General features: G+C 41.5%; 1 protein-coding gene and 1 non-coding gene across 6 annotated transcripts in view; one reads left to right on the forward strand and one right to left on the reverse strand.

The window, feature by feature from the left end:
• The window catches only part of Fhod3 (formin homology 2 domain containing 3), a 401,480-nt gene that overhangs the window by 122,764 nt on the left and 261,288 nt on the right, over positions 1-17,428 (forward strand). The gene's annotated exons all lie outside the window — the stretch shown is intronic.
• On the reverse strand, positions 12,710-12,816 carry LOC125364311. Its single transcript, XR_007213472.1, has one exon. It is a non-coding gene; the product is annotated as a U6 spliceosomal RNA (small nuclear RNA).

Below are 17,428 nucleotides of genomic sequence, written 5' to 3' on the forward strand. Positions count from 1 at the left end.
CCTTCAAGTTATTTTCAGATCTGACCATTGGGAGGTATTTCAAGTTGACCCCTGTGTTTTTCAGACATTTTCTAATCATATTTTTTAAATGTTTTAAAATTTCTATTGTCAAGGTGAAGTACAGAGGGTTTAGTTACATATGTTAGGCAGTGAGTACATATCTTGTTACCTCAACTTCTTACCCCCTCCCTCATCTTTCTCCCACATTCCCTCCTCGATTCCTCCCACCTCTGAGTTGTATAGTTAGTTTTCAACATATTGTCTTGTATGCATTGCTGTTGCATTGGTTTGCCTCACCATTTTAATGTTCCCCTTCCCTAATTCAGACAGACATATATAAAATACCCAGGGCACCAGAATCAAATACAGTGACAACAGGGGCTAAATCACAGGGAAGATGAACAGAAGAAAAAAAATTCACATAGTACGTTGAAAATAAAAACATCAATGATAAACCACCTGTTTCCATATTTTTGAGACCATTTCTCTTTGTGTCATCTTTTGTGATATGTCCCTAGCTATTGAGCTGTTGAGATCGTCTGGTAGGACTATACTAGACATATACTATCTTGCTAAAATAATTTTTTTTTTAACCTCAAGACATTCATGTCTCAGTGCTGGAATCTGCTTTTTCTCCCAGGATTTTGTTTCTGAGATGATCTACTTTCTTTTCATTTTCCTTCCTTCTTTTCTCCCTCCCTCCCCTTCCTTCCTTCCCTCCTTCCCTCCTTCCCTCCTTCCCTCCTTCCCTCCCTCCCTCCTTCCCTCCCTCCCTTCCTCCTCCCTCCCTCCCTCCCTCCCCCTCCCCCTCCCTCCTTTCCCCCTCCCTCCTTTCCCCTCCTCCTTCCCACCCCCCCCCTCCTCCTCCTCCTCCTCCTCCTCCTCCTCTTCCTCCTCCTCCTCTTCCTCCTCCTCCTTCTTCTGTCATGGGGCTTGAACTCTGGTCCTGGGTGCTGTCCCTGAGCTTTTCAGCTCAAAGCTGAAAAGGGATAGCTGAGTAAACGGTGACCATATTATGGTTTAGATTTGATGTGTCCCTTCAAGAGGCTCATGAGTTGAAGGCTTTATTTTCAGTATAATGTTCATAGGCAGGGCTCTGACCTAATTACTATATTAATCCATCAAAAGATTCATGAGTTGGTGGCATTATTCTGAGGAGGAAATTAGGAAGGAGGTGGGCCTGGTTGGAGGAAGTAGGTCATTGCGGTGTTCCTTGAAAGGATATATCATGTCTTTAGTTCCCTCTTATCTCTCTGCTTCCTGGCCACCATGAGGTGGACAGCCTCTTTTGTCATGTGTCCCTGATGCTGTGATGCTCTGCCTCACCACAGGTCCATTGCATTGCAGCTGACCATGAACTGAAACCTTGAAAACTGACCTCACATGAACCCTTCCTCCTTTAAGTTGTTTCCTCAGGTATTTTGACACAGTGACAACAAGCAACTAACTACTGTCCACATGTACCAATGGTTGGTGATGCTGAGTGACGTGAATAGGTATTGGAAGGGTCATGGCCTCTTGTCAACTCCTCCTGGTGACTTCTAAGGACAGCATTACAGTAGGGAGCAGGGGAAGAGAACAGCTCTCAGGCCAGCTCAGCATCCAATCTTGAATCCATGCCCTTTCAAGGTCCCTTGGGAAGATATGAGGTGCTACTTGTGGTGGTGAATAAAATCATCTCCTACTTTAGAAAAGAGTATGAGTTGGTGGTATATATTAAAACCTCTGGATTGAAAGCTTGACTTGAATTTCAGAAGTATGAGTCCTAAGAAGGCATTTTTTTTTTTTTTTGGCCAGTCCTAGGCCATGAACTCAGGGCCTGAGCACTGTCCCTGGCTTCTTTTTTGCTCAAGGCTAGCACTCTGCCACTTGAGCCACAGCGCCACTTCTGGCCATTTTCTGTATATGTGGTACTGAGGAGTCGAACCCAGGGCCTCATGTATACGAGGCAAGCACTCTTGCCACTAGGCCATATTCCCAGCCCCTAAGAAGGCATTTTATTTAACCTCCCTGAAAAATGTGAATCGTAAGTACTCCTGGATGGAAAGCACTTTCCATGGTGTCTGGTAGGATCAGTGTGGTTGGTCTGAGAAATAAATAAATTATAAGTAGAGTGTCAAACAGTAAAAGTTATTTACCTTCTCTGGCCCTGAATACTGCTCCATTTATTTGAAGTAGGAAGAGGGATTCTAAATCATTACGGTGACCATGAGGCAGTCTTTAAAACTCCTAGAAAAATAAGCTTTGCTTTGCCTCAATATTTCACAGCTATAGACAGGACTGAAGGTTTGGGCTTCTACCTCCTCTGTCCAGGTGATGACGCTCCTTTAGTTGTTCAGAGCCAGGAATCATGTGTCTAGTTCACATCACGGTGGCAGTCCTCATTGCAAATCTGATGTTTACTAGAAGCTAACTTGAAACTAAAGTCATGATTTTCTTTTAAACCAATCAATGAGGCCTGTTCCAGGATTCTCAGGGCCTTTTGTTGCATCCACATCAGCTACCCCTCTCTCCAGGCCCCTGCTGATGGATGGATGGATGTCCTGTTGTTTGATGGATGGATATCCCAGCTTCAGTCCTGAGTTAGGCTTTGAGGACAAGAATCTGTGACTGGGCAACAGAACTGAGAAGCTTGTAGTTGCCTGAGGAATTATTACCTGTAGTGAATCACACTGTGAATATGGGTCTGATCCATGTGGAGTGAGTGAGGCCTTTGAGAAGCAGACTTCCCAGTGAGCTGTGGTATCCACAAATCTGCATTTGGAACCCAGAGCACTGGGAATCTGGCCTTCCTCTACCTGGGTGGGTCCTGGTGGTTGTCAGCCTGTGTCCTCCTTAGTTACAAGCTGAAATCACAGCAACATGAACAGCCAGCCCTGAGAGGCAGACTGGCTTTTGAAATAGCTTAAAATCTACCTACTGATCTCTCCAGTGCTGCAGCTGTGTCCTCTGTGGGCCTTTTCCCTCCTCAGTGCATTTATTTCCTTGGCATTGCAATCTGGTCCCCCTGAGAGGTTTGAGATGGTTCCTTGTTAACTTTAATCTATACATCCAAGTCCCAAATGGAACCCATTTTGGAGGGAAAGGCTTTCTAAGCCAGAAACAGTCTGTTAGAGGAGCAGAAGCTGGGGAAGTCAAGGAGTCACATGCAGGCTAAGGGTGGTCTTGTAGGAAAGCTGTCTGGCTGGATTCTAGCAGCTTACATAAGCTCAGCTCATATCCAAATGCTCCCCACTCCCCACTCGTTTATGTGCTTCCTGAGCCCTTAGTTTAAATGATGCATCTTAAATATATCCACCTTCCTACATGAAATATGACTATGGGAAGGTGGGCTGACTTACTGCCTCATCTGGTGTCAGTATGGCATCAGTCTTCCTTGAGAGAAACTCTTTGCAAGTATGAGAACAGCTGACTGGAGTAGAGGTGAGGAAAAGAGTTATTGCCTTGCATTTCCCTACCAGATATCCTGGCCTGTGAGAATGTGTTTAAGATGGCCCAGTCAGGTGGCTGATATCTCCTGACCATTGCTATTACCTATGTGACTTGGTGTTTAATTGGAGACACGGTTGTGTGATGGTGACTTGGAAGGTGTCAAATACTGGATAGCATCAGTTTGACTCTGCTAGGTTTGTAGGGGTTTGTCTTTTTTTCCATATGAGCTGCTGGAGACAGTGCTGGTGTAGACTGTGTGCCGCTTTGTGTGGCATGGATTATATTTCTTTGCTGCAGCTCAGCCATCAGCAACAATGTTGGGGATCAGAGGCCTCAGGAAATACTCCAAAATCTGATTCAAACTAGCCAACATCCCAAGATTGACATCATAGTATTATTTAGAATGAAATATCTGAAATCTTAATGTTTGGTTGCACAAATACAGCAATCCTTGTGTAGCTTCTTCATAAAAATATTGCTGTCTTCGTTAGAACAGGTAAACAGTATTTTCAAACATTATTAAAAGAGGCAATCCAGTGTCATGTTCTGTAACCTTGACTGGTGAATTCTCCATCTTTCCCTTTAAGGTGAGAGTTTAAAACATTGCCTACACCTTGAAATTACTTTAAGAAATTGAATTAATACCAATGCCTGAGTCTAATTGCTAAATTGGAGTCAAGCTTTGGAGAGGCCATCAGTCTTCTCCCCTGCTCCTTCAGGCTTCTGTGCTTTGCTTTAAACCAATCCTGGTTTTGCAGGTGGCTTTTCCCAGCACCTAAGTCTTTGTCTTCATAGGTAAATATTCATGTTGGCAGGGGAAAAAAGCTTTTGTGACTTGCATGTGTGTGTGTATGTGTGCGAGTGTGTGTTTTCCTACTTAAATATGTATGTTTCAGCTGGCAGGAATCAAATACATTATCTTTCTGCTTTACAGTTAGGACAAGCTCTGCTAAGATAAAGATCTGAGAGGAACAGGAGGTTTCTGAGAGACCTAGATATTTAATTTTCCTATCTGGAATGTGACAGTGCTTCCATGTTAAAACTGGGCTGGGAGGCACCCATGTCATCCTTCAGACATAAGGTACTTAATGTTGTTAGAAATTCTGTTCCTCCCTGCCACCTGATCTGTGTACCAGCTGAATGGGGGTGATCTGGGGAAAAGAAAAAAATGCCTGATGACTACTTATTAAATCTTATATAATCATCAAAACACATGCCTCACTTGGTAATAGTAATGAATACTCATGAATGAATAGTAATAGAATGAATAGAATAAAATGAATAGATTTTTAAAACTTGTTAAATAAAAATGTTCTCTCACCAAAACCATTTAGAAATAATGTCTGTTTATGGTTTTACTGGAGTGTTTCTACTCAGTTACTTTGTACATTGGACTCATATTTCTGAATTTGATTTATTTCTGTTCACACATTGCCTAAAGTCATTGAGAATCAGCAGACCTTGTCCCACTGCATCTTCTATCTACTCTCAGTTCTCTACAGCAGGAGACTCTTTCAAAGCTGACTCTCATGGTTTGTCTTCATAATTTATCACATTTCTGTAAGTATATCTTTTGCTATTACATGTTTTCTTTTAACTTCCTGGAATGAAAGATGAGGTTTTTGTTCTTCTTTACTAGAGTCCCTGCCCACCCCCTCCTACAGAGGCATATCACCCTTATAGGCACGTCACCATTATAGGTACAGTGTGTCTTTGGTTATTGTAAAGTGCATATCTAGTATTTTCACTGTTAGGATTGTGTCATTATTGCTCACAGCCAAGCTACATAATGAGCTGAGATTGCATTTTCTTTCTTGTAAAACCTGTTTTCTTAGAGTTAATAATTTACCTTATTTTTCATCTGTTTAGTTTTCTGTGCACCTATTTTCCCTATGTACCTGTTTATCCCTGAATTTTTGGCAATGCTAAAAAATTTTGTTGTTTGGAGCCATCAAAAATTCTATTGGTTTAGTTGTTTTCTTGGAGATTTTCATCCTGGAGTCCATCTCCAACCTCTGTGCCTTGTTCCTACTCCTCCACTCCTTAGGATAGAGACACAGTTAGTTCCTAGCTCTCTGGCATGGGAAAGGACATTCCACCTGCAATCTAGAATATCCAGTCAGCCCTAGTATTTCAGCCCTCTCCTACACCCAGCTATTGGAGGCCACTCATATATTTAAGCCTTTGGAGGACTGCATTGCAACCTAAGTTGCTTCTCATTGCTCCTGCTTAGATTTTTAGAACACCTGCCCATTTATCTGTTTGTTCCTCACCCCTTACCCCCATTCTCTTTTTGTGGGATAAACAAAATCAAAAGCTAGATGCTGGTGGCTCGTGCCTGTAACCCTAGCTATTTAGAAGGCTGAGATCTGAGGATCAAGGTTGGAAGCCAGCTTGGACAGGGAAAGTCTGTGAGATTATTTCCAACTAAGTAGCAAAAAGCTTGTAGTGGAGATATGGCTCAATTGGTACAGCACCAGCTTTGAGCAAAAAAGTTAATGGACAATACTCAGGCCCTGAGTTCAATCCCCAGTACCAACACACAGACACACACACAGACACAGACACACACACACACACAGACACACAGACACAGACACACAGACACAGACACACACACACAGACACAGACACACACACACACACACACACACACACACACACACACACACACACACACACACACACACACACACACACCCATAATCCCACAGCACCAAACTAAGCTAGAAAGAAATCACAGCAGAGCAGGAATGTCAGCAATGCTTAGAGGTGAGTGCACATGGTAGATCTGTCTGATATATGAATCACTTCTGTTCCTCCCTGTTTCTGAATGTGCCGTGCTGTGATTCCAGCCCTTTTCTCTAGACAGAACTCAGTGCCTTCTTTGTGCGGTGCCCAAGATGAGAGGAATCTGTTGGCTTGAAGTGTTTGGTATCGAGGTGGGAAAAGTTTTAGGAAACATTCTGGCATAGAATAGGAGGAATCAGAGGGAAGTATTTTAATGTTTCACAGTAGATCTTTTGCTTTTGCTTTGATTATACTTGTATGGTAATAGGACTAACACAATTATTTTAGGGGGAAACTTTTATTCACTTATTTATTATTTATGTAGTTTTACAAAGGAGTTGCCATTTAACAAAGCAGTATATGAATATCTTGATCAGTGTCATTCCTTCCAACATTCTCACCCATCCCTCCCCTCCCCACTCTCCTTCATATAATTTTTATAAATAGAGATGTTTTCTTAGGTGCTGACAAATACTGATTAAATTTCCATTTAAAATAGCTTCTTAGGTTATCATGGATGAATTCAATACATTTAATACAGGAAGAGCAAAACAGAAGCCCAAGAACAAAACAAAATAGTTAAAAATAGAAGTCATGCTATGGGCTAGTCATCCTCAGATGCCATGTGAGAGCAGTTCTTGGAGGCTGTGTCTGAGTCTGTGCCATACACACCTTGATTCTGACCACAGCTACCCGATGGGGTGAAGGAATACACAAATTGGGCTGAGTATGGTTTTCCTTCCTCTCCCCTCTCTACCAGATGCCAGGTGAACGGCTGCAACCCTGGCAGACAAGAGTGTCCTGTGTGCATGCTAGTGTTCTGTATGTAAATACTGTCAAGGCTATGTGCACCCAGAGAGGAGTGTACTTTGCATGAGGCCCTGCATTTAAATCCACCATTCCTGAGCTTCTGTACTTTTCCGATGTTTTCCAGGCCCCCTGTGGTGTTAATGGGGCTTCTGTTCCTGTTGAACTCCTTTTGTCCTGAGCAGTGAACAGTAACAGGTGAGCCTAGCCCTGGCTCCTGGTGCAATTATAATTAACCGTGGGACTCAAACAAGTCTCTTAGCTATGCAGGATTTTCCATCTTTGCATGACCTCAGCTGGTCTGTGAAGAATCAACTTCTGACAGTGATTGGAAAGAAGTTGTCTGCAGACAAATGCAGAAGATTGCCCAGGGAACTGGGGGTTCAGGCTGCTGGCTTCACCATTTCAAGAATTAGAGCCTGCACATGCTGATGGGTTTTGTTCTCGTCTTTAAAGATATAGGTAGAAAGGAACAATTAATTTAGTAATATTGTAGAAGTCATCCAGTAGTTTTTTTTTCTGTTGTTTTGTTTTGTATTTATACTAGGGCTTGAACTCAATGTGCCATTCCTTAGCTTTTTCCCTCAAGGTGGTGTTTTACCACTTGAGTCACAGCTCTCTTTCTTGCTTTTGGGGGATGGTTAATTGAACATAAGACTTACAGACTTTCCTGCCCTGGCTGGCTTTGAACTGTGATCCTCAGCTCTCTACTTCCTGAGCAGATAGGATTACAGTCATGCACCACAAGTTCCTAGCTTTTATCTGGTAGTTTTTAACTGATGAGCTCATGGAGGCCCTCTCTGTTCTTGAGGCCTACTGTGAGAGTTGAGATGGAGGTTCTAGTAGACTGGACCCCAAGGGTGACAGTAGCATTGATGGGATAGAAGAGGACCTAATTCTATTGTCTTCCTGTGTCAAGTCCTCAGGGCAGCACCAAGTTCAATGAGAGAGCCCAGTTCCTCCTCCCAGGCATAGCTCTCGCCTATCTATGTTCCATCTTCATTCCATCATGGGGTGACCTTGTCACAGTGCTATTTGTTGCTGACCAATATGAGTGAGAGAAGAAGAAAAACATTGGTAGTAAAGGGTTTTCCCTTTTAAAAAGGAAGATTCTGAGTTTTCCCTTTAGCATGTGTACCTTTGTCTTGTGAGACAGTAAAAAGAAGGATTAAAAAAATAGACTGGACCGAATATGGAGCTACTGTTGAGTCCCAGCATGCAGGGAAGTGGGAAATGAGGCAGAAGGGTCAGAATGTTTTCAGAGTAAAGAGGTTTGAAGGGAACAGCCTTGGAGATATATGTGACTTGGGTGAAAGAGATAGATGAAGAAAACATTGATGTTTTTCAGTATGTTGCTGACTACCCAGGAGATTCAATATGGATCTAAAATGTCATCCAGGAATAACATGATGCTGCAAACTCATTTCTTATGGCTGTGACACCCTGCAGATGACTCTGTGAGGTCGGATCCTCCTGTGATGGGGCTATCACATGACTGTCATGTGACAACTTCCAGCTGTCAACATTGGTAGGTTGCTCACTGGGAAGCACATCTTCAGATGTGGCCCAAAGCTGGGTAGTAAATGCAAGCTTCTGTAAAGAGCATCTGGATTTGCAGGAATTTTGGCTAAAATCCAAACACTAAAGGTGTCTGCAATGAGAAGGCAAAGTTTTAGCCTTTGGTACTGGTAACTCACTCCTGCAATCCCAGCCACTCAGGAGGCTGAGATCTGAGGATCATGGCCCTAAGCCAACCTGGGAAGGACAAAAGCCAGACTAGAGCTATAGCTGAAGTGGTAGAGTGCTAGCATTGAACAAAAACCCCAAAGACAGTGGCTAGGCCCTGAATTCACATGTGCACGCACATGCATGTGTATGTGCATGTATGTGCATGTATGTGTGTGACACACACACAAGGGTAGAGTCTTCAGAAAATCAAAATCAAAATGTTTCTTGTTTTTTTCTTGGTTATGTTTATCTGTCTTTTGGGGGGGTAAGGGGGACACAGAAATGGACAGGGGGTGAGCAAATGCAGCAGTGGTAGTCACTAAGACACTATGTTGAAAATGACCTATATAACTTTCAGGTGGAGACTAGAGGAGGAAAGTTGGAAAGGGCAAAGGAAGAGGTTCCATTGTCCCAAAAGAAATGAACTCATTACCTGACTTAGGAAATGGTAACCTCTCTGTACATCATCTAATAACAGTATGAAATTTAAAAAATAAACAACCTGACAAGAAATGTACTCACTACCTTATGTATGTAACTGTAACCCCTCTGTACATCACCTTGACAATAAATTAAATAAAGCAGAAGGCAGCAGAGTTGTTATTTGCTGTTGTTGGTAGGGGTGAAACATATCAGTGGAGATTCCACAACAGTGGCTGGAGTGGGTGAAGGGTCACGTGTCTCTGCTTGGCATCTTTTTCTCCATTTCTCTGGGAAAGATCCCCAGAGCCTAGGAGCATTAGCTTAGCTCAGAAAAATCTCTATCTGGAAATGATATATGGCAGGTAATTTTTTCCCTGTCTCTATCAAAGGTTATGTAGTAGGCAGAGATGAATGTAGACAAATTTGTACTTTTCTATTTTTTTTTTGGCCAGTCCTGGGGCTTGGACTCAGGGCCTGAGCACTGTCCCTGGCTTCTTCTTGCTCAAGACTAGCACTCTGCCACTTGAGCCACAGCGCCACTTCTGGCCATTTTCTGTATATGTGGTGCTGGGGAATCGAACCCAGGGCCTCATGTATACGAGGCAAGCACTCTTGCCACTAGGCCATATCCCCTGCCCTGTACTTTTCTATTTTTTACACTGTCATTTTCATGAATATTACAAAGATTGTTAACATTCAGATAGATCTAGAAAGCCTTGGGTATTCTGAAGAGTAATATCTTGAGTCTCCAAGGAGGAAGTTTACACTGAAGCCACCCATAAGTAGGAGGAGAGGGAAGGAGGCAGGAAAGGAGGAGTACATAGCTCCCTTGGCCGTCTGGCCCCTCTTCTCCAGCCTCTACCAGTGTTTTGGATTAAAGCCAAGGCTAGCTTGAGGCAACAGCTAGTATAGCACCATGGTCAACGTTCCTCATGGAAGTATCTGGAAGCCCAGTGAAAACGGACTGCTGAAGGCACTCTTGGGGGTGAGGAAGTTAGGTTTCAGGTCCCTCTGTTGATCTTGGGGCTGTTCTCTTACTCTCTTGCCACCTAGAGTAAAATATAGGTGATGTGAATAGTTAATAGAAATGTTTTCTGGAAGCCTGGACTTGCCACCCCTCACCAATGGGAGTGCTTGGATACTGGGTTGCTGGAGATTATTAGAAATTGGAATCAAGGACAAAGTGTTGCATATTTATCTGTGGGTGTTTTTGTTAGTTGGTAAAATCAATATTTTTTTCTTGTGAAATTGCCAAGTGGCTCATGGGAGGAACAATTCTGAAGTGTTTTTCTTGAATTTTCTTTCTCTTCTGCATTTTCACCTTCATCTTTAAATAGTATCCGTGTACTTTCAACCTAAATTTAAAAAAAAAAATCCAGTTTTACCCATAGAGTTTGGCTGGGTGTTCAGCTCCATAGTCAGTATCTATTCATGTCTTTTCTCATCCTTTACCCACTTTGCCCAGCATTGAGCCTCAATTAGAGGTTGAGGATGTAGAGAATATCAGAGAGTTCAAAGATTACCCACTTCTGCTTCTGGAATCGAAGTTCTCGTTGTGGGCCAGCCTGAGAGCTCACATGATGGAGGACACATGACTTGCATGGAGAGATTTCTTTTTAATTTCAAGTAACTAACTTACTGAGACATTTTAGGAATGGTTTGCTTTGCAGAATTGGGGTTCTATCTGTGTATTGTCAGATACAGCAAGATGTCAGGGAGGAAGGTGTGATGTCACACAAGGAGTTGGAAGGCTTCTGCTGGAGTCCAGGATCTGTCACAATTATTGGGATCCTGAGCCAGTCCCCCTAAAGCTTGGGGATTTCACTTTTTTTTCTTCAGTAAAATCAAGTTGGACAAGAAGTTCTTAAATTCTTTTCAGAAGTTAATATATCTTCTACAGAATAATGTACAGAGGTGAAAATAGTTGTGGTAATGTAAGGATGGTTTTATGCAAAACTGGAGCTGCGTTCTGAGTTTTTTCTTTTTGGTAACACACGAGAGAGGCGGGGAGCTACATTAACTTTTCCTAGGCCCTGGTTCCTGTGTCCATTTGGATTATTCACTGGCCAGGTGCTACAGAAGAATGAGCACACATTTCTTGTGGCTTTGCTAGAGTTAGTGTGGGCACAAGAAAGTCAGTTTCACTTAGTTACTTTCTTTTTTTAAATTTTTATTATTAAATTGATGTACAGAGAGGTTACAGTTTCATACGTTAGGCATTGGATACATTTCTTGTACGGTTTGTTACCTCGTCCCTCATTCCCCCCTCCCCCTCCCCCCTCCCCCTTTTCCTTTTCCCCCATGAATTGTTCAGTTCATTTACACCAAACAGTTTTTCAAGTATTCCTTTTGTAGTTGTTTGTCTTTTTTTTACCCTGTGTCTCTCGATTTTGGTATTCCCTTTCAATTTCCTAGTTCTAATACCAGTATACACGGTTTCCAATATACTCAGATAAGATACAGAGATAGTGTAGGTACAACCACAGGAAGGGGATGCAAGAAGATCATCAATAATAGAAGCTACAGTTACCCATAGCACGTTGAAAGTAGTTACAACGATGATATAACAATCGTTTCCATAACATGGAGTTCATTTCACTTAGCATCATCTTATGTGTTCATAAGGTATAGCTATTGGGCCTTGTGATACTCTGCTGTGACTTGCCTAAACCTGTGCTAATTATTCCCTATAAGGGAGACCATAGAGTCCATGTTTCTTTGGGTCTGGCTCACTTCACTTAGTATAATTTTTTCCAAGTCCTCACTTAGTTACTTTCTTTCAGGTCCTTTTTCTCTGGCCAAAGATAGTAAAAAAGAATTTATATTGAATTACGTTTTTGATACTCAATGAAACTTTAATATATGGAGGAAAATGATTGAAGAGATGACATTGATTAAGATACATTGTTTTCCTAAACTGATATATACAATGTAAACCCCTCTGTACAACTACTAAATACTATACAAACTATTTATATAGATTGTGACATTTCTCACTTCATCTTTAAATCATCTACTTCTCACTTTATTCCTTCCAGAGTTCCTGTTTATATATCAAAAGATGTTTATCTACATATGAAGAGAAATAAGATTACCCCTATTTACAATATTTTTACTATCATCACTGCCTCACTTAATATGCCTTAGTCATTTGACACATGGTACAAATAAGTTAATCTCACAAATAATGTATACGATGACTTGTTTCCATACACCATTATCAACAGAGTACATTACTAAGCTTCTAAGAACTTTCCACATAAGAGTTAAAAGTGGTGTTTTCTTACAGCTTCCCTTTGAATTTCTCTCACTATAATAGCTATTGACCATCTTCTCATATATTTAAGAATCATTTTATATCATGTGGGTAATGGGAAATATTTATTCTATTGAATTACTTTATATCAGACTGCTAATCCTAGATGATTCTTAGTAGTTTAAAGACAGCTACAAATAATCTCTCTTCCTGTTCTACATAGACCCATTAAAACTCTCATTTGCATGGTTTCTAAATTCTTTTTTTTTTTTTTTAAATATGGAACGCTTCACGAATTTGCGTGTCATCCTTGCGCAGGGGCCATGCTAATCTTCTCTGTATCGTTCCAATTTTAGTATATGTGCTGCCGAAGCGAGCACTCTAAATTCTTAATAAACATATTGAAAACTTGGTTCATGGGAATTTTTATTTCCATAGATTAATTAAAAGTTAAAATTTTAAATAGATGCAGCTCCTAGTGGCTCATGCCTATAATCCTAGTTACTCAAGAGGGTGAGAGTAAAGTGTTATCTGTGATTGAAATAGTCTGAATTAGAATCTTTAGGGACTTAAGTTCAAACCCTAATACTGGCACCAAAAATATTTTGTTCAGTACAATCCAAATTAGGTGATTAGCTTTCATTTCCAGGACCACTGAATAGTGAGAATGGAATACTTAGGAATTCCTTCCTTGCCATAGACAGGCAAGCTGTGGCAGGCATTTGGCCTATGTGCCAATTTAGTTATAGACATATAAATGTTCTCAGTGCTTTCTTTGGAGTCTTTAAGCTTAGGGATTCCTGGAAATTTTAGAAATTTAAACCTAATAATTTCTTGACAATGTTTCACAGATGAATAGATTAACAGTACAATTATTGTCTTTAAAGAAATATTATTCTTATTTGCATCATGTTTACTAACAAAATGCTGTCAGACAAAATTCACTCATAAAGTACCCGGGATACTGTATATATGTGTATTAGAACTAGGGAAGGGAAAGGGAATATCAAAATCAAGAGATAAAGGATACAAAGACAAATGATTCCAAAAGCAACACTTACAAAACCATTTGGTGTAAATCAACTGTACAACTCATGGGGGAGGGGAGGGGAGGCGGGGGAAAATGAGGGAGGAGGTAACAAGTTGAACAAGAAATGTACTCACTGCCTTACATATGAAACTGTAACCCCTCTGTACTTCACTTTGACAATGAAGGAAAAAAAATTCACTCATAAAATGGGTATTTAAGCTAATAAGAAGACCATAATATTGATGAAAATGTTCTTGTGTGATGGAGCAGGTGTTTTTGTCTTTGTTTTGTTTGTTTGTTTGTTTTGTTTTGCAGTGAAAGTCAATAGGAGAAAGCAACCAGCTTCAGATTTATGTACTCGGAAGTGCTTCATACTTCCAATAACCAGCACTCGACTTGGACCAATCTGTGGTCAGGTTGATAATTCTCTTGGGAAACATGCCACTGCACTTGAGTTTTCAGGTGATTGTGTCAATATTGACGTGTCAAAGAAATGAACTGTGTGCCTCTCTGATAAAAGATATCTGGGGAAAGGATTAGCAACAGCCAAGTCAGTTAGAGCAACCAACATTCCTTTCATTAGTAATGTTTGAATGGTTCCTAAGGCTTCTTGTAATTTGAAATGTGCAGTGAGGCTGAGCTCTGGAACTTTTGGGAGCTTTGTATGTGCTATGCTAGTGGTAATTTGGTACAGCTTGGACCCCAGCACCCAAGAGGCTTAGGCCAAGGACTGATGGGCACCACTGGAGTGAATCAGGTCTAGCCAAGGAAACTGGGGTCGAGGAGATAAAAATTCCACCCACTAACACTTAGAGACATTACATTTCTTTTCCTTTGTTGACTGCCAGGGTGATAACTTGCAGGAATGGAAAGTATCTGTGTGTAAGTGGACAAAGAGAGAGAATGCTAGGGACCAAGATCAAGGGAGAGACCTGGATAGGAAGGAAGGGAGAGGAGGAGGAAGAGATAGATATATAAGAACAAAGACCCATCTTCCGTGTGTATCTCCTGTGCTCCCTAAATATCATAAGGCCTAAATACACACAGAGCCCAAATACAGAGATAGCTGTCCTTTCATTTGTCTGCCTCTCATAGAGGCCAACTACTATGGATATTTATAACTTTTTAAGTAAAAGTAAACTTGAAATATAAAATGTAGTTTGAGTTTAGAAAAATAATTACACAGGAATTTCAGAAGTTTGAAAAACACAAGCAGTGATGTTCCTAGCAGCCTTCCTGGGATCACAGGTCAAAGGTGGCCCAAATGAGGCCTGCACTGACCAGAGATAAAGATTTAGACTGGACTTGCCTCTGTGGAATACTAGGCTAAGAGCTGGGAGTTGTCACAGAAGGTTGAGGAGCACCTCCATTGTTGAGGAACTTATAGTTCATAGCTTTGTCCCTCATACTGTCACAAAGCGGTAACATAGGAGAAGGCTTGGCTGATGACCTTCAGATGTTTCCAGGTTCATTTAACATCCATGAAAGAATAATCATATATTTTATCTCATGGATAAGCATCAATTGACTACTATAGAGTTGTGAAATACTGCAGTTAGAGTGATCTGAGGCCTGTCTGAGTTTGGTGGGTACACTTAGTAGTACAGATCATAATGAGAAAGAGATGGCTTTTATTCTCTGATCTAAATCTTTCTAAGTCACATGAAGCTTAGATTTGCTTTTCCTTCCACTCTTCTCCCTCATTGATACACTACACCCACTCAGAGATTCCAGTCCTTTATCATTCTGACAAACTCTGCAGCCTTCTTTTGCTCTTGGAGTAGTTAGAAAGTCATTGTGTTCAGAATATCCATAAACAAAGGCTTGGAAGCATACATTTTTATCATCACAGATTTTCATTGTGGATATTTATTTGGTAAGAATTTTATTCTTGCTGTTCTACTGGAGGTCTTGGAAACTTCAACAATAATATTCTGTATCATTTACCTTGGGAGAAAAAGTGAAATTCTAGAAGAAAGAGAAAACTCAGAAAAGGGAAGTGCCTTTTAATGGAAGAGAATTTTTTTTTTTTTTTTTGGCCTGGGGCTTGGACTCAGGGCCTAAGCACTGTCCCTGGCTTCTCTTTGCTCAAGGCTAGCACTCTGCCACTTGAGCCACAGCGCCACTTCTGGCCATTTTCTATATATGTGGTGCTGGGGAATTGAACCCAGGGCTCACGAGGCGAGCACTCTTGCCACTAGGCCATATCCCCAGCCCTGAGAATTTTTTTTATTATCAAACTGATGTACAGAGAGGTTACAGTTTCATACGTTAGGCATTGGATACATTTCTTGTACGGTTTGTTACCTCGTCCCTCATTCCCCGTCCCCGCTTCCCCTTTCCCTTCCCCCCCATGAATTGTTCAGTTCATTTACACCAAACAGTTTTTCAAGTATTGCTTTTGTAGTTGTTTGTCTTTTTTTACCCTGTGTCTCTCGATTTTGGTATTCCCTTTCAATTTCCTAGTTCTAATACCAGTATACACGGTTTCCAATATACTCAGATAAGATACAGAGATAGTGTAGGTACAACCACAGGAAGGGGATACAAGAAGATCATCAATAATAGAAGCTACAGTTACACATAGCACGTTGAAAGTAGTTACAACGATGATATAACAATCGTTTCCATAACATGGAGTTCATTTCACTTAGCATCATCTTATGTGTTCATAAGGGTATAGCTATTGGGCTCTTGTGATACTCTGCTGTGACTTGCCTAAACCTGTGCTAATTATCCCCTATAAGGGAGACCATAGAGTCCATGTTTCTTTGGGTCTAGCTCACTTCACTTAGTATAATTTTTTCCAAGTCCTTCCATTTCCTTACAAATGGGGCAATGCCATTCTTTCTGATAGAGGCATAAAATTCCATTGTGTATATGTACCACATTTTCCTGATCCATTCATCTACTGAGGGGCATCTGGGTTGGTTCCATATTCTAGCTATGACAAATTGTGCTGCGATGAACATTGTTGTGCTGGTGGCTTTAGTGTGTTCTTGTTTGTGGTCTTTTGGGTAGATGCCCAAAAGTGGGGCTGCTGGGTCATAGGGGAGCTCTATGTTTAGCCTTCTGAGGAATCTATGGGGGAGAATTTGTAAACACTGCCTGTGTGTGTGTGTGTGTGTGTGAGTCTTGGGTTTTTAACTCAAGGCCTGGGTGCTGTCCCTGAGCTCTTCATGCTCAAGGCTAGCACTCTACCACTTGAGCCACAGCTTTACTTTGGTTTTTGGTGGTTAGTGGGAGATAAGAGAATATCATGGATTTTACTTTCTTGGGCTGGCTTTGAACTGTGACCCTTGGACCTCAGCCTCTTGGGCAGCTAGGATTTACAGGTGTGAGCCACTGGCACCTGGCTGGCACTGCTATCTTTGCTTAAAGGAAAACAAACAATACCATCTACATCTAAGTTGAAATGCCCTTTCCTGGGAACCCTGTGTTTCAGAAAGATCAACCTTATGTACATAAGTCAGAGAGCTATCTCCACCTCTTGACAGTCCTAAACAGTTCTCTAGCTGAGGACATCTCTCTCCCCATCTAGAGTAGAGACTCAAGTCTGACCTTAAATCCAGGGAGAGGCCAAGAGCTGGGGCGTTCAAGGACAAAGGCAGCCTGGTGGCCTGTAGGGAAGCATTCATGTGGTAAGGCACCCACAACTGCATGTGTCATGGAAGTAGAGAAACTGTTAAATCCAAATACCAAGAAAGTTAGATAACCTGCAGTCTGAAGGCAGAGGCAGAGGACAGGTCTGTCCCACAGCAGGGCATTTGCCCGCCCCACCCCCGCTCCTATACTCTTCCCACTCCCACTCTTCAGGTACTTCTGGGTAACACTTTTGTGTATAGGTAGGGAATCAGCAAAATGAGAAGCACTGAGGTTCTTACTTCAAAGTATGTCTTGTTGGAAGCCATGTTCTTTCTCCATGGAGTCCCAGTGTTGCCTGGATTGACTCTGATGAGCCT

Source organism: Perognathus longimembris, chromosome 15, assembly GCF_023159225.1.
Source record: "Perognathus longimembris pacificus isolate PPM17 chromosome 15, ASM2315922v1, whole genome shotgun sequence".
Lineage (NCBI taxonomy): Eukaryota > Metazoa > Chordata > Mammalia > Rodentia > Heteromyidae > Perognathus > Perognathus longimembris.